Source organism: Pan paniscus, chromosome 2 (assembly GCF_029289425.2).
Source record: "Pan paniscus chromosome 2, NHGRI_mPanPan1-v2.0_pri, whole genome shotgun sequence".
NCBI classification, from domain to species: domain Eukaryota; kingdom Metazoa; phylum Chordata; class Mammalia; order Primates; family Hominidae; genus Pan; species Pan paniscus.
The window spans coordinates 24,292,184-24,310,998 of NC_085926.1; the positions used below are offsets into that span (position 1 = coordinate 24,292,184).

Sequence of the window (18,815 nt, forward strand, 5' to 3'; positions counted from 1 at the left end):
CAATGTTTGTGTATTTCTAATTTACCTATATGATATGAATCTCTGTTTGTGTATCTTTTGTTCTACACTTTTGACTCAATATGATGGATGTGGGCTTGAACCACGCTAATCTATACCAGCTCATTCCCTTTAACTGCCACATTGAGTAAATACATACTCAGTTGTTGGCTTTTCACCCAATATCCAACGTTTATGGCTACATAAAAGCCCTTGTTATATCATTAAAGCGATTGTTGGTTATGTGTGGGTGTGCATATGTATGTGAGCATAAGCAAATTTTCTCTGCTCTTGACTCTGGGCTTCTGAAGAAGCTGCCCTGTCTTGTTTCTGCAGTGGTTCTTCCACCCTATGACTCCATACAGTGGACACTCAGTATGTTAAAAGGAAAAATGTATTTATTAAAATTGACTTCCTTATTACTAATTTTCTTTCCTTTTAAAACAACATTAAGGTAGACTTTGGAGTTGTATTTATTTATTTTCTTCAATATCTCTCTGCACCGCCCATTTCATAAACCTTCAAGTCCAAAACCTTTAACTTCACCTCACCATTTGGCTGACAGTCAGAAACTCTGATAATGTGCGGCTGAAGACCAAGGCAATTAAGAAGCTTATTCAAAAAGGATTCTCAAAGACTACATTAACAAAGCCAGGAAGGCTTGTGTTTGTAGCAGTTGTTATGACTTTATGGCAATTATGTATACATATACACCATTACCCCTGACATTAATATATAAATACAAAACTATATATATATATGTGTATATATATATATATATATAATATATATATATATATTGGATGCAAAAATTGGACCTCAATATTTTTTTTTGAGAGTGTAATTTTGATTTAGGCTTTGAGCAATATATCTGAACTTGACTCTGTGAAAAACCTAAAAATTCTCATATAATTAATAAGTTTGTATACACAGCATTTATTAAACACACATTATGGACTGGGTTGTTCTAATTATTTTGTCTAATTTCACATAAGGTAATCCTCACAATGACCATATGAGGTAAGTATTATAAATGACCCCGTTTTCCAGATGAAGAAAGGAGAGGAGAAGAGTTAAGCATTTTGCCCAAAGTCAAACAGTGCAGAAGAGGCCAGCCAAGAATTGCACCCAGGCAGTCTGATGTCATGGGCCTTGTTCTAAATGATTGAGAACAGATTTAGGTTTTAAAGATAAAACTGCAAAGAAGAAAATGAAACACTGTCACTGAGGTGGTTTCCAACTTTTCCTATAATACAAACATGCGGCATCTTTTTCATGGTGTGCCTCCAACTGAGAACAAACCAAATTACAGTTCTTCAAGTAGACAAATTGAAAGTGATTTCCCAGTGATGAAGGAAATTTAAAGCAACAAGTTCAAGCCTCAAACCCTTCCAACTTAAACATACCCATTTTCAGTTCTTCTCTTTAGAAAACAGGGGCTGTGAATTTCTTCATGGCTCAAAGGAGACTGCCTAGTTTTGTTTACACAAGATTCAAAGCAAAAATGAGAATCACTCCCTGGGACAGCTTTAGCTCAGAATGTGTGTTCTTTGCACATTTTTAATTGGAGCACAAATATATTAACAGTGTGGTTATTTTGTAGTTTCAAAGGAATCTGTTTTGTAACTGATTCATATTTATATTTGGAATATATTTATTTCTGGGCATGAAACAGTTCATTTTGTTAAGCCATCTGACCTGAGGTGAGGTTGGCACTATTTCCCATGACTGCTCCCAATTAATGCAAATTGAAGGTTAAAGGATAAATAAAGTCCCTTTAACTTGGTTTACTAATATGTTATTTATAAATGGCTCTTTACTGGCCAATTATTTTGACAGTAACTTTGTATGAATGAAATTGCACAAAACAAACTAGCAAATACATTATGCATATTTTGTTGCAAAGCATTTAAAGGGTTAAATTTAAATGAATTCAATTTTAAAGGGGTTAATATTAGAGCAAAATTAATTCCTCCTCCTTCTCCTTCTCCTCCTTCTCCGTCTCTTCCTCCTCCTCCTGCTCCTCCTCCTCCTCTTCCTCCTCCTCTTCCACCTTCTTTTCTCTCTCTCTGTCTCTCATCTCTGGTTTTTCACTAAATCATATGAAGCCTGAGCTAGATTGATTGCATTGTATTAGTGGCTTTTTTTTTTTTTGTAAAGTGCTTATTCATTCTTGTAAAGTTTTATTTTGACAGTTAAATAGTATCCCATAATATCACACTTATTGAAGGCCAGTGAAGTCTTTTCTTCTGCTATCCAAATAGGACTACAAAGCACAACACTGTGTAAGTGCCAGTTCTCACACATACAAGTTAAAATACAGAACAAATCTCAGTAGAATTGGCCATTCAATGGGAATGCACATTTTACATTGTGATTGTATTTCCAAATTAGATTCTATAGAGGTTGTTTCAATTTATGTCTATGTCTGAAAGTCCTGTTTCTCCATATCTTTGCTAATATGTTATTAAACATTATATTTATCTATTTGATAGCAGATAAATGGAATCCTAGTTAGAATTCACATATATCTTGGGTAGGTAAAGCTGTAAATCTTCTGATATGTTTAAACATTATTTGTATTTCTTATTGTGTGAATTTTCCTCCCTCTGTTTCCTTCCTTCTTTTTTTCCTTCCTTCCTGCCTTCCTTTCAATGATTTGCCCATGGTTTTCTGCTACGTTGGTGGACATTTTGTTATTGACAAGCCATCACATTATATCTTCTAGAGAAACAAATTCTTTTTCTTTTGGCTTTGCTTTTGGGAGTTTTGTCAATATCTATTTTTTTTTTCTAATTTTTCCCTCCTTCCCTCCCTCCCTTCCTTATTCCTTTCCTTTCCTTTCGTTTCCTTTCATTTCCTTTCCTTTCCTTTCTGTGGTAAAACAATTAACATGAGATCTACCTTTTTTTTTTTTTTTTTTTTTTTTGAGACAGGGTCTCACTTTGTCACCCAGGCTGGAGTGCAGTGGTACAATCTTGGCTCACTGACACTTCCACTTCCTGGCTCAAGCGATTCTCCTGCCTCAGCATCCTGAGTAGGTGGGATGACAGGCGTGTACCAGCACACTCAGCTAATTTTTATATTTTTGTAGAGACGGGCTTTTGCCATGCATGTTGCCCAGGCTGGTCTCGAACTCCTGAGCTCGAGCGATCTGCCTGCCTCAGCCTCTCAAAGTGCTGGAATTATAGGCATGAGCCACCATGCCCAGATTATAACAAATTTTTAAGTGCAAAATACAGTATTGTTAACAATAGGCACAACACTTTACCCCTCCCTGCATCTACCCTTTTATCATGTAACTTTGTAGTTCCTCTCACTGAAGAGGTTAAGTCTATTCTCCTGTGCTTTTTGATTGTGTTTTTGGCCATGTGACTTGCTTTGGTCAATGGAATGTTATCAGATATGCTGCATATAGAAGTCTGAAAAAGTTCTTGCTACATTTAAGTATTTTCTCTTGTTCTCCTGTGATTGCCATGAGAATATGCCTTAGACAGCTTGTTATGGATGAGAAACACATAGCGGAGTTGACTCACATCAGTTGTCTCCACCAAGGCCATCCCAGGTCAGCCTAGACAAGCCAAGTCCCATCCATATAAGACAGCCCAGGGAAGATGAGCAGAGTCACCTAGCTGACATACAGCTGACCACAAATGCATGAGTGAGCCCACCCAAGACTGGCAGAATCACCCAGCCAACTCTCATACTCATGAGCTACTGAATGCTAATCATTTCAAACTATGTTTTGTGGTAATTTGTTACTATCCCTGGTAATTCCAAATAATGTCATTATGCACTAGATAACTGATAGAGGGCTTATCCCTGTTGCACTCAAAAAAAAAAAAAGAGAGAGATGCCTACATAGAAAATGGTTTTAAAAATTCAGCAAATATCCATCAAACACCAGCTGTATCAATCAGGGTTATCCAGGAAAACATAAACTGGTTTAAGTATTTAAACAGAAAGATAATAATGCAGGGGATTGATTACGTAAGTGAAGGAAAAGATGTGAAGTCGAACAGGGGAGAATGAGGCATCCAGCAGGAAACCCCTAAGCTATCGAGATGAGAATGGAGGTGTTGATATTGGAGCCCTGGGGTGGGGGTCATTCAGCAGAAACTGAAAGCTTTAACTGGCCACTCCAGTAGGAACTGAAGCCACAGAGGAGACACAACTGTTGTCAGAGATATTGTCTGAGGCAGAGAGCGTGGAGAAGAAATACCCTGGCTTCTCCGTTCCTTCAGTCCTCCGATCTTCCTCCAAGGCCTTCCAATGGCTGAACCCAGAGGAGGCACATACCTCAGGAGGCAGCCCCTCAGTAATACAGAGGCAGGGCATGGAGAGGATCTGTGGGCAAGCAGGTGAATACACAGTCATGCTGTACAAGGTACCATACAAGGTGTTGCTCAGTGCTTTTGTGACATCCTTAAAAATAACAGAATCAGAAAAGATACAGGGCTTGAAGGTTAGAAAGGGCCCAACTAGGTGGAAATGAGGGAAAGAATGCCCAGGCTGCAGCAACTATAGGAGCGAAGTGCAGGAAATACCGAGGGAATAGCAAGTATTCTGGTTTGGCTTAGAAGGTTGTGTGTTTGGGAGAGGGAAACAGAGGTAGAGAATGGGTGATGAGGCTGCAAAGGCAGAAACAGTGCTACAGCTTGAAAGACTTGGTTCTAATCCAAGCAGATTGGACTTTTGTTCTAAAGGCAATGGGAAATTTAATGGCTCTGAGCAAAGGATAATATAATACCTGTTGTGCATTAGGAATATTAGCCTGATAGAAATGTGAAGGATCAATTAGAGAATGGCAAACTAGACTAGGGGTTATTAATTTAAGTGTAGACCTCAGGGAATTCGCAACCCTCCTTAAGTAATTTGTAGAAGTTTGTTCGAGCATTCAATTTCCTGAGAGATGGTGCATAGCTGTTGCATGGATTTCAGTGGAGTCTATGACCTCTGACCCCATCAAAACTGTTTAAGCACCAGAAGCAAGGAAGTCATCTAGAAAGCTTCTATCATAATTTCTTTAATGAGGGTCAAAAACATAACAGTGGCAATGGGAATAAAAAAGGAGAAAATGGAAACATTTATGAGGCATGGATTAAACAAATAATCTAGCTGAACCTGAACAGAAACGAAACCAGCGCAAGAGTACTGAAAGGCTTAACTATGGGCAACATCCATCTGTTATTCTTTTTCTTCCTTCTATAAAATAGACAAAGCAACTCCTGTTTCCAAGATACCATAACAATTTACTAAACTAGAAAGTTCTAAGATAAACATAAAGCATATATATCATCACTGCCCATCTCCCATGTTCACCACAGAGATGACTAATCAATTGCAATCTTTCTTTACTACTGAATCCAACCACAATCTCCAAATCCTTCTCAAATAGCACCCAGACAGGTATTGCCAACCAGTTTAAGAAGAAACTTACATGCCATCTCTGCTGTAAGGCATTTTCTAGAGCTAGTATTTTTATTAATATTTATTGTATTGACTGTTCTTTAGTTTCGTAAAGATCTAGTACCAGTGAATGGGTATATTTGGCAGAATGTATTACATACTGATATATATATATTTATTTATATATTATATATTATTTATTTATATATTATATATTATTTATATATATATATATTTATTTCCCACATGTGGGAAATTTAATCACATACAGTTGGATTACTAACTAGGTCTTACCCAAGTTCATGAATCCATTTAATGTTAATTCAAAGCAATTGACACAGATTTTAACTAAGCTGAATTAGGAGGGAAAACTGTATTTACATGAAAACTTACTCTATTATACAATTATCATAGTAAAGTTTTAAAAACAGCACATGTCATCACAATCAACTATGAGCAACTATATTGTTTGGTAAATTCTGAACTCCAATCACTGGCAAGTAGGTGTATAGTATTGCCAAAAGCCACCTGTGTTTTAAAGGATGGTGACTTTTGGGTTGGCATTTGAATGTCACTATGGTGATTTTATTTCCTTGGGATGTTTTCTATCTGACATTTGAAAAGACATGTAATTTCAACATAGAACCACAATAAAGACAGATTCAGATAAGCCAAATTTGTTTTCTACTTGTAGTTGATCAACAAGAAAATTACTACTCTCTACATCAGCATGAAGACTTTTCCTGCTCCCCTGAACATCAAATTCTGACGTATGACCTGTTCAAACAGAAACAAATAACATTTGGAAAACTATCTATATAGAAAAATATTCTCACAAAATTGTAAAAAAAAATCCTCTAATGTACTAAATTCCCAGCAGTAATTATTTGACCATGATCCACAATAAAAAATAATGTTTTAACCTGTAACACACATATACACAAATATGTAGGGATATATATATATCTCCGAAACAAAAGTTCCACAAAATAATATTCTTACTCCTGTGATACACTTGGATACCTTCTATTCCATTTAACTCTACCCTATTTTGTTCTATTTTATGTACTATTTCATTTTTTAAAAAGTTAGTAATAATCTGCTAAATTGATTTCATTACCCACTAATATAGCCCAACCACAGTATGAAAAACACTACTGAAGCAAAATGACTAAAGTACTCTGACTTTATTCACCAATGTAAACATATCCACAAAAGACCAATCCTGAGCAACTTAGCAGGGGAAAAAAAATCTCTTGGCTTGCTCCCTAGTATCCTGGATGAAGACAAGGTTTGCTGAGCCAATTTTTGTAGTTTGTGGTTGACAATGACTGAAAACTGAAAGGCAGAGATCAAATCCTCACTTTCCCTCTCAACACATCTCTTCCGCTGGGTAATTTATACAGTGCAAGTATCAAGCTATTCAATTTTGCTGTCATTTACTGTTCTTTTTCCAACAGCAATGGAAACACAGCATCAGTTTACTGTCTTCTCTCTTAGGTAGAATTAGATTATTGTCCCTCCTACCCCTTTAAACAAGGATGGCATTCACCACTTCAGAGAATCACTCCTAGAGGATCGCCAAACAAAGCATGGCAGGGAAACCACTATCCATGAAGGAGCAATAGCAGAATCTGGGGATTGAGGTTGTCAGTCAAGGTTATATACAAGAACAAGCTTTATAATGGTTCTTTTGATTGAGTGGACACAATTAGAACTGAAACAACATAATAATAAAAACAAATAGACACTTTAGGCATGCATAGTGCAGCAAACTACTCTGTGCCTCAAGTTCCGTAATAGGACAATAACAATACTTCATTTATAGAGACGTGATGAGGATTAAATTAGTAAGTTCAATATTAAAAATGTATAAAGTGCTTAGAAGAGTGCCTGGCTCAAGAAAGCATGCTGTAAGTGTTGTTTTTATTATTATGCTGGCCCAGGGAATTGGCAGATATTGGTCTAGTTCTATGCTGAACTCAATACAAAAACCCAGGAAAAGAAGGGATGGTTCTAAGTGCCCCTAGAGTTATGCTCCACATTTAAAGTGTCAAACGGGGACACTTTTGAGGAGTGTTGGATTGGTTGATTGTATTGATTGTGGGGATGCTTTAACAGCGTATACATATGTCATAAATTATCAAATTGTATATTTTAAATACAATTTATTTTATGTCAATGAGACTTTAATAAAGCTAATAAAGTTTGCTTTATTTAATTAAAATTAAATAAAGTTAATAAAGCAGACCAAAACTAAAAGAATATTTAAAGAAGTATACTTCCAGTAGAAGGAGAAATATCCCAGATGGGAGCTTGGAAACACAGGAAGGAATGATGAACAACAGAAATGGTAAATACGCAGTAAATCTAAATGAATATTAACTATTTAAAACAATAATTGTTATATCTTGTGGGATTTAAAACATATCTAGAATTGAAATGTGAGACAATAATACAAAAAGGAGGAGTGGTAAGTAAAATTAAGTCCCTTGCATTTTCTGGAAAGTAGTCAAAGTCACAATTTATATTATACACTAATAAATTAATGATTCACTTTGTAATTCCTAGGGTAACCACTAAAAGAAGAGTAAAAGAATAAATGAATAACAAGCCAGTAGAGGTGAAATATTTCATTAATTTAAAATATGGTAACAAAGGAGAGGAAAAGGAACAGTAAATAACTAGGGCAAATAAAATGTCAAAGAGTAATATGATGGATTATAACCCAGATATATCAGTAATTGCATAAAATGCAGAAAAACAGTTCACAAAATATACATATACTAAATTATTTTTTAAATCCCAGTTAAATGCTGCTTAACTGAGACACTTTTGGTATTAGGACACACAATTTCAAAGAAAAAAAGGATTGAAAAAATTACATGTAAATTATGTTAATATCAGATACTGTAAACTTAATGACAAGGGATATTACTAGAGATAAAAAAGACATTTCATAATAGTAAAAGAATCCAATAGAAAGATATGAGTGCTAAATCTGAATGTACCTAGTTATTAAGCCTCAAAATATATAAAGCCAACATTGCTAGAACTAGAAAAAGAGATAAGAAAATCCACAATTAATGTGGGAGGGTTTAATACACCTCTCTCAGTAACTGGTAGAACAGGCTGTTAAAAATGAGTAAGAACGTAGATAAGGATAAGGTGATGAACACATTTGACCTAATTGATTTATAACATTACAGCCAACAATTACAGAATACACATTGAACATTTACCAAAATTTATGTGTTGATAATAAATGAGTCTGAATAAATTTCAAAGATCAAAAATCAAACATAAGATGTTTACTGACCACACCATAATTAAACAGAAATCAATAATAAAATAACTAAAAATTACACAAATATTTGGAAATTAAGCAATACCCTTCTAATTAACCCATGGGTCAAAGATTAAGCACAATGGAAATTAGACAATATTATTAACTGAAATAGAAGAAAACATGCCATCTCAAGTGTGTGAGATGCAGCTAAAGGTGTGAGTGGAGGGAAATTTCTATACTTAAATGCATGTATCAGAAAAAATGACAGCCAAGGATCTAATAAGACAGTCAATGATTTAAGTATCCATTTCAAGAAGCCCTAAAAATAATACCATATTAGGGTCAACAAAAGTGGAAAGGAGAAAATAACAAAGGTCAGAAATTAGTAATACAGAGAACAGAGTTACTGTAACAGAGAAAATCAATCAAGTCAAAAACTGGTTCTTTGAAAATACTAATAAAATCATAAACCTATAGCCAGATTTATTAAGATAAAAGAAGAGAAAGGAAAAATTACATAAAAATAATAAATAATAAAAAAAGAATAAAGAATTTTTCTTTTTCTTTTTAAAGAAAAAAATTTTTCTTTAAAATTTAAAAAAAATTTCTTTTTAAAGAATAAAAAAAAATCACTATAAATCCTACAGACAATAAAAAGATAAGGGGATACATGAACACTTCATGGCAATATTTGAAAATGTCAATGAAATGGACACATTGCTTAAAAAAATCCTTACTCAAACAGGAAAAAATAATAAAAATGTGAATGGTACTATGCTCATTAAAGAAATTGAATTTGTACATACAAATCTACTCACACAGTATTCTCTAGGCCTAAACTGCTGGAGAGTGAGTTCTACTAAATACTTAAAGGAAAAACCACACCAATTTTACATAGTTCATTCAGGTTATAGAAGAAGTGGGATCATGTCTCAACTGATTTGATGAAACTCATTTTATGAGGCCAGCATAGTCTTGATCCCGTAACAGTATAAGGGTATTATAAGAAAAGAAAATTATCAACTAGTATTTTTTATGAATTTAGAAGAAAAAGTAAACAAAGTGTTAGCAGACCGAATCCTGAGATAATTTTAAAAGGATAACACGTTAACGCAAGAGGGTTTTCTTTTAAAAATATAAGGTTGGTTTAATATTAGCTATCAATGTAAAGCACTCTATTGACAGAAAAATGAAAAGCATCTGGTCCTTTAAATGGATGCATTGATCTATTCATGATAAAACACTCAGCAAACTAGGTGTATGGCAAATTTTGAAAATGCCTGAACAGCCCTGCAATGCCTCAACAGCCCTACAATAGATTGTGAACACACCCTGCCCCAGTGACCAGGTTGTACTAGTGTAATAAGGCTGGTCCCTGCCACAAGTCCCCCTTCTTTCCTTCCCCTGAATGTCACCTAGTGACATTCAAACACACCAATGAAATCCCCTCATGCCTTTTCCTTGTATATGCCTTCCTGACCCACTAAAGAGGCACAGTTTGTAGGTCCTCACTCTCTTGGCTCCCCAGTTACTTAGTGAGCCCGCTCACCTGGCCCTTCTCCCATGCGGCCTTCTGCACGATGTGCTGTGCTTTCCTTTCTAGGACCTGCAAGCATAATAGATCATTTAATTGCATATGCCTCTCATAGTATTTCCATGGCCTTACTGAAGTGATCCTTAAAGACCTCACAAGGGGGATTTACTCTCCAATTTACAACACACTGGGATTGGAAGAAAATGCTCTCAATTTGATGAAACCGTATAACAAACATGCTAATGATGAATATTGAAAGTTTCCCCTAAGACAAAAAATAATTCAAGGATAATTTCTATAACCACCTCTATAAAACATTATACTAGAAATTGCAGGCTTTGCAATTAGGAAAAAAAAAAGACTGAAAAAGGAAGAGATAAAACTGTGGTTATTCTTTGAAATCATAATGGTGTATGAGGAAAACCAAAATATCCTCCAGATAAATTATTAAAACTAATAAGTTAATAAAGCCACACCACTGGATATAAGATCAACATATAAAAGTCAATTGGAATTCTATATACCAACAACAAACATTTAGAAAATAAAATTCGGTAAATTATACCATTTATATTGGCATAAAAATATCAAATACTTTAAAATCCATTTTTAAAAGATATTCAAGACTTCTAAATGGGAAACTACAAAACTTTACTGAGAAAAAGCAAAAGAGATCAATACATGATCATAGATTGGGCGCCTCAATATTGTAAAATGTCAATTCTCCCTAAATTAGTACATAGATTCAATATACAGTAATCCCTATCAAAATCTCATAAGTCTTGGGTTTTTTTTTCTGGTGGAAATTAGTAAACTAATTCTAAGATATATGTGAAATAGCAATGAGCCAAGAATAATCAAGGCAAAATTGAAGGAGAAAAATATTAGAGGACTTAACACTACCATTTACAGGATTATAAATCTACATTAATTAAAACAGTATGCTATTGACATAGGATAGACAAATAGATCACAAGAGCTCCAAAGAGAGTACAAAAACAGAAACACATATACCATCATTAATCATTAAAAGTGACACTGCATTGTAGTGAGAAAGGGCATTGTCCTGAATAAATGGTGGTAGGTTAACTGGATATCCATATTGTAAAAAATATTTTTGTACCTCACTTCACATGATACAGGAAAATCAATCCCAGGTGGGTTGCTGGTAAAAATGTAAAAGGTGAAACACGAAATCCTCAGAAAGATAACATATGGGAACATATTCATGATTTGGGGGTAAACAAAGTTTTCTTAAACAGGACACAAACAGCATTAACAATAGAGGAAAAAAGAAATAAGTAAACAATAAATGTTAAAAGGAGGTAATAAAGGAAAAGGTAAGAAATTAGATTATATTAAAATTAGGAACTTCTGTTCACCAAAAGACACCATTATGAGAGTGAAAAGTGGGAAACAATAATTTCATTACAGATGACTTACAAAGGAATCATATTCAGGATATATATTGAACTCCAATAAATCATTAAGAAAAAGATAACCCAGTATAAAATGGCCAAAAGACTTGGATATTCTCACACAAGAAGATACTCAAATGCAAACCAACATATAAACAGTGCTCAACCTCATTATTTATCAGGAGAGTGTGAATTTAAAACACAATGAGATATCTATACACGTCCATCAGAATGGCTAAAATTAAAAATACTGCCAATACCTAGTATTGGAGAAGATGTGAAGAAACTGGAATTCTCATACACCGTTGGTGAAGTATAATCATTTTGACAGTTCTATAATATCTCCTAAAGCTGAATACACATATATTATTAACCAGCAACTTCACTCCCAAACCTAACAGAAATGTGTACACATGGTCACCAAAAGACCTGTACAAAAATGTCCATAACTGCTCTTTGCATAATAATGAAAAGCCGAAAACAATTAAAATGTTCATCAATAGTAGAACAGATTAAAACTTGTAATACAGTGCAATTCAAGTCAGAAATGATAGAGTCTTCCAAACATAATATTGAGCAAAATATGCCAGACACAAGAAAGTATATTCTATATTAGGCCATTATATACAGTTCAAAACAAAGCAAAATTCACCTCTGGTTTTAGAACTCCAGGGAGTTCAGTCTCTCCTTTGGGGACAGGCTGAAAGCCGGTGTGAAGAGAGTTTTTGCTTCTTGTCAGTATTGCATTTCATGATCTAAATGGTGATTATATAGGTGGATTTGTTTTGTGAAAATTTGTTAAGCTGTATGCTAATGATTTGTGTACATCTCTGTGTGTATGTTTCATTTTAATAAAAAGGTTTATTTAAGGTAATTTCTTTAAGAAATATCAATACTTTTTTTTTCTACTTAGCATTCATAAGAATACAAACATATGGCAGGGAACAGTGACGGGACCTACAGCTTACATCAGGGTAAATTTCAGACATCTTATAACATGGTGCTGTCACCCTGCATGTAGTATCTATATGAAATGGTATAAAAGAGGAGGCTAAAAGAAACAGCATTAAGTTTTCAGGATTTTCTGTAAATACGCTGCTTAGTATGTTATTCATTTTTTTTTCTTGGTGAAGAATAGCAGAAATTTTTTTCTTGTGTATAATTGTAGATCAGCACCCCAAATCATGCAACGAATCAGTTTTTTCTCTTCCCATTGGCTTCTAAAAAACTCAGCCCTAAATTTGTGTATACCCTTAGATCAGTAGTTTTAAAACTTTCTTTGCCATGGCCACAGACAGAAATTTTATATCATGACCTAATGCACAAACACACACATAAATCTGAAAGTTACGTAAAGGATATAATACCCTTACTTTGTGCAATGCCCTCCGATATTCTGTTCTTGCCTTCACATCCTAATCCTTTCAAAATGATGGGCAATTACTAAGATGGTTTCCCAGGCCATTAATGTGTTGCAACGAAGTTTGAAAAACATTGTCTTCTAGACAATGGTACATATTAGGCATTCAATAAAATGTTATTGAATGAATAGTGGTATGCATTTTGTTAATTTGGCCTAAACTTCAATTTGTTGTTAGCCTTGTTTTCCTTTGCCTTCTCACCTTTTGTTCTTATTTAGGTCAACTTCTTATAGTGTATGTATCTTTAGAAATTGTCTTAATCTTTTCCAGAACAAGTCCTTAAAACACCCTCTCAAAGTCACACAGTAAATCAGTCAGAGCAGAGACAGGAGAGAAAAGGTCATCCCAAGGCACCCAAGGTGCTGGGAATGAGAAGCTTAACACCTGTAGGACAGACACTTCCTGTCCCACCTCTGTAACAATGTCTGTAGTGCTAGACACATGAGAGCAGATGGTGACCGGGACTAAGTGCCTGGAGCTCACCTCTAACCTTACAGGGAACCCTATATACTCTTGCTTTCCATGAAGTTCTCTTGCATTTCCGACAGATGGGAGAGAGTGAGCCAGCTCATTCTGAGAAACACAAAGACACTTTTTGAAGGAGGAACAAAGGGTTCTGCAACTGACAATGAAGAATGGTGTGAGCATCTATGTGTATCACTGTGATAAAGAAGCTCATGGTCTTGAGTTTCCTTTATCTCTCTTTTGAGGGTGTAAAGTCTTTCTCAGGCCATTGACATTTTGTGTCAACAGAAGAGCTAGCAAACATGTTGGAAGGAACTAGTTCAGGCATGTGAGAATAAACCTTATCTTTCTAACACAGGAACAAATTTAACCTTAATAAAACTTTTATTTTAAAAACATTCCTGTTAGTACTATTAAACAAAACTTTCATACAAAAGTTCTTGGATCACTTTTGGGCAAGTTGCCATTCTGGCTTATCTTCAACAACCAAAGAAACGAAAACATGTTTTAGGCCAAGCACCATGGTCCAGTTCAGTAATGCTGTCCCTATGAGGATAGGGCTGTGAGCCAGAGAAGAGAGGTGAACGTGACTGGTCATTGCTTTAGCTAGAAAGGGTCAAAAATGACAAGGAATGTAACAGGGCTTAATGGACCAGAAGCCAAAAATGCAGTCTACGATTTGCCTTCACAGATGTCTACAGGAACATTTGTTTTAGCAGTATGAAATCAGAAGCAGCCTGCAAATTTCAAACCGGGGTGGTTGGTTTTAAAAGGTCTTTGCGCAGCCATTCAAACTCAAACCTACAAACGCACAATGCAAGAATTCATCACAACAAAATATTAAATGTAAACAGCAGGATGAAAAACTATACACACAAAATATGAATTCAACCATATTTTAAGCATACACATATACTACATACCCATAGAAAAAGACTTGGAAGAAACACTCCAAAATATTAAGAAGAGCTATAAACACTAGCTAGTGAAATTAAGAATGAATATTCAATGTCTTTTTTATTCTTTTCCTTGTTTTTCAAATTCCCACTTTAGGTATAGATTGCTTTGATAGCTTGATAAATAAAGCTATTTTAAAAAATGTAATACTGTATTTCTTTATAAACTCTAGTTTTTTCATTCATTGATTGACAAATATCTGGATAAAATTTTGTCGATTTTCTCTTTAATGACAACTTCAGGGGTTAAATTGCAATTCAACAAGGAGAGCAGGCAGACTGAACACAAGAGTGAATCACATGCAAAGTAAAAGTGAAACATGGATTCTTACCCCCCAAGTATATTTGCATGAAGAAAAACCAACTTACAAAAAAAAAAACCTCTTGTCAGAAACATTCTTTGTCTTGTATATTTTTTTCATGTGGGATGTGTAGAATAGTTTAAAACTGTAGTCCATAAGTAACGCTAAAGGTTTAGATAGCCTAGCCTACACACAGTCAGTGTAAATGTCACACAGCCATGAATTGCTTGGTGTAGAGTTTCACAGTTCTACAGCAACTCATGTCACCCAGCTGGCTACAGGCAAAACTGAGCAATAGACAAATCTCTATAGACATTTGACAAGGAAATGAAGGTCGCACAAAGAAATGAGGCTGTGTATTCAAGCTAGGACCATAGACAATTCACTGTGAATTAGCAAGCACAGCAGCATACAAGTCAAATAAAGTGTCTTCATTTTTCATGTGGTTTCTAGTTACTTTGTCACTTTCCTGAACTGTGCAGGTCAGTGTGGATATCACCAAAGGCTCAGTGTTGCATTGCCAGGTGCAGGAAGGAAAAAGGCAGGTTAATCTGCTTTATCATTTATTTCTCTGACTTTATATATTAGGCGATTCCATATGATAAAAACAAAACAAAGCAAACAAAGGAAGGAAAACTCCTATAAAACTTTGTATTAATAAGCCCCTTAATTTTAAAAAATAGGTTTGTTTTTTATCTCTTAATCTAAATAATGCAATATTTAATAAAGCACGTATGCATAGCAAATTTTAAATACTAAGATGAGGGCAAGTCATCTCAATCTCTTGCTAAGCATTGCTAAAATTAAAAAAATCTTAGGAGGATACTAAGTACATCATTTACAATATGGTAGTCTTGAGCCCTGATTTCAATTAAATGCTTCTATTAAGAATTTTAAAGGTTGCATAGTATTCCATGGGGTATATGTGCCACATTTTCTTTATCCAGTCTATCACTGATGGACATTTAGGTTGGTTCCATGTCTTTGCTATTGTGAACAGTGAGGCCATTATCCTTAGTAAACTAACACAGGAACAGAAAGCCAAACACTGTGTGTTCTCACTTATAAGTAGGAGCTAAATGATGAAAATACATGGACACATAAAGGGGAGCAACACACACTAGGGCCTTTTGGGTGGAGGATAGGAGGAGGGAGAGGATCAGAAAAAATAACTAATGAGTAGTAGGCTTAATACCTGGGTGATGAAATAATCTATACAACAAACCCCCATCACACAAGTTTACCTATGTAACAAATCTGAACTTGTACCCTTGAACTTAAGATAAAAGTTAAAAAAAAGTTAAAGGAACTTCAAATGCTATCACAAATTGGACAGAAATATGTTTACTTTGGAAGAACACACAAAGCATAATGAGTGACTAGGATCTCACCATTGGGTTTTCTTGTCTATATTGGGAAAGCAAACTTTTTCAACATCTTAGAATGTCTGCCAATCTTAGGCTAAGACATTGGCTACTGAATTTGGAACTGACACTTGGGCTACTGAGAGTACACACTGGAGGAAGGAGAAGGAAATCCGAATGGAAGGGTAGAAGGGGATGAGTTTCAGCTCTGTCTGGATTTCCACTCTCAAATAAAGGATTACTGTGTCAACTCATGAGTAAAAGTGAAGAAGAGCAAACTTCTAAGTTAATTAAAAGAACTTGGTTTGGAAACAAGATTTTGAATCCCCCAAGGCTGTGAAGACTTTCCTTTCCATCCATCCTCCAATGAGGAGCTCACAGAAGGCTCAAGATAAAAAAGTGGATTTCTCCATAAATCCACATTGATACAGATAAATAAACACATGAGTAAACAAACAAATAAATAGAGGAGAAGGGAAAACTCTTCCTCAAGGCAGAATGGATATTAAAACTAGAGGTGAAAATTTAAGGAGGAAAAGACATTTGTATGGTCTCAAGGTATTTAATTTCACATAACATATATTAATTACAAAGAAGAAAATAGTAACTTTCCAACGAGAAAACCCGACAGACAGCACCTTAACCAAGTGATTAAAACTTACATCCTCAATAATGGAGTAAAGTGGCATCATGTGCTTCCTGATATGATGCACTGAGAAGGACGAGATCATTAATGTGGTGTTTCCTTCCAAAGGCACATCACCTGAACATATCATTGAGGAAATATTAGAAATACACACTGGAGACATTCTACAAAATAATTGGCTTGTATCCTCCAAAAATACCAAGGTCAGGAAACACAAAGAAAGGCTGAGGAAATGTTTCTGTATAATAAAGGAGCCTAATGAGACATGACAACCAAATGCAGCATGATATCTTGGAATGGATCCTAATTGGGAAAAAGAATTGTTACCAAAGACATGATTGGACAATGGACAAAATTTGAACAGAGGATGTCAATTCAATAATAGTATGTATCAATGTTGAATTTCCTGGGTTTGATAACCAGGCTGTAGTTATGTAAGAGGCTGTGCTTGTTCTTAGGAAATACACAACGAAACACTTAGGAATGAGGGCATAAAAGACAGTAAGGTGGCTGACAGAGACTTAGTAGTATAAAAAACCACAATTTTTCTACACTGTAATTCCTTCCTGGCTATACCAGAGAGATGCCAGTGAGGTCACGCCAAATGGGCAGTGAGGCTCAGTGCATTCACCTGAAGGCAGAAAGGGTGTACACAAGGTATACGTATATTAGTAAAAACACATGGCATGGTCATCTGTGGGTCTGGAGGAGTTTCTATAATCTCAGCACTTGTATATCAGAGTCTGGCTTATCATGGAAACTCCTACAAATTAGCTATATGAAAAATACATTCATTCTATTCCAATGGTTCCCCAAGTCTTAACTCATTCTGGCATCAACTCTAAAGTCCAGAGTCTCATCTAAATATCATCTAAATCAGATATGAGTGAGACTTGAGGTATGATTCATCCTGAGGCAGAATTCTTCTCCAGCTGTGAACCTGTGAAACCAGACAAATTATGTGCTTCCAAAATTCAATGGTGAGAAAGACACAGCATAGACATTCCCATTCCAAACAGAACTAGGAAAAAAGGAGAGGGCGAAGGATCTTGAGCAAGTCCAAATCTAGCAAGACAAATTTAATCAGACTTTAGGATTGAGAATAATCCTCTTTGGTTTGATGCTCTGCCCTTCTGGTCCACTGGTGTGGTAGTGGTCCAGCCCCCAAAACTCCAGGTGGTCCTGAACCGCCTCAAAGGTTCCACAGGACAGTCCTAGACCCAAGACTTTAGTGGAAGGCTGTCTGGCCTGTTGAAACTGAGATGGTGGCCCTGATGATCTCTGAATTGTCTTTGCAGGCTCTTCTCCCCTTTTCTTAAGAATAGTACATGCTCACAGCCAAATAGTTCTATGGTCCAGGCCAGTCAAGTCTAAGAAATCCAACAGGCTTCTTTCATTCTGTCCTGTTTTGTCTGTCTCCTTTAGTTCCAACTGGCAGTGTCTTTGCTAATATGATCCCATTCTATTCCTGGCTTTGCTAAGACCCCACTAGAACTGCCCTTAAAGTCTATAATTCTAGCATACACCTCAAAACTCTTCCAGTCTCTACCCCTTAGTCAGTTCCAAAGCCACTTCCATGCTTTCAGGTATTTGTTACAGCAGCACCTCAATTGTTGGTACCAAAAAAGTCACTAGTAGGGCCAAGTCAGACATGATGGTGAAAACCATTTTCTATACACTGGGATTCCTCCCTGGCCATATCAGAGAGGCCCCCTGAATATGCAGAAAAGAAGGAACGTACACAAAGGAACCAAGGCTTTCCTTCTCCCACCCTCCTGTCAGACTCCCTTACACCAAAGATGGTCTCTGATTGCCAGTCATGAGAACTTTCTTCAGGGGAGATGGGTTATAGGAAGGTAAAGACTTAGAATAAATTGTTCTTTGGCAATATATACAGACTTAGACTTAAAAATTTTCAGCACCTAGCCATGATTCTCGGTGACCTATGGCCAATAATTTAACTAAAAATGTAAAGGCTCTTATTTATGGTGAGGCACCTGACCTGAAGATTGAA

The 18,815-nt window shown here is 35.6% G+C and overlaps 1 protein-coding gene across 26 annotated transcripts in view; it reads right to left on the bottom strand.

The window, feature by feature from the left end:
* THRB (thyroid hormone receptor beta) overlaps window positions 1–18,815 on the bottom strand; it is a 377,155-nt gene that overhangs the window by 219,486 nt on the left and 138,854 nt on the right. Inside the window, exon 1 of one of the 26 annotated variants that reach the window (XM_057301611.1) lies at window positions 10,245–10,302. The exons of 24 other annotated variants lie outside the window; for them this stretch is intronic. The gene's annotated coding sequence lies outside the window, so the exon portion shown is untranslated. Of the gene's footprint in view, window positions 1–10,244; window positions 10,303–18,815 lie in introns of those variants that run through there. One more of the 26 variants, XM_063602734.1, reaches the window with a different exon arrangement.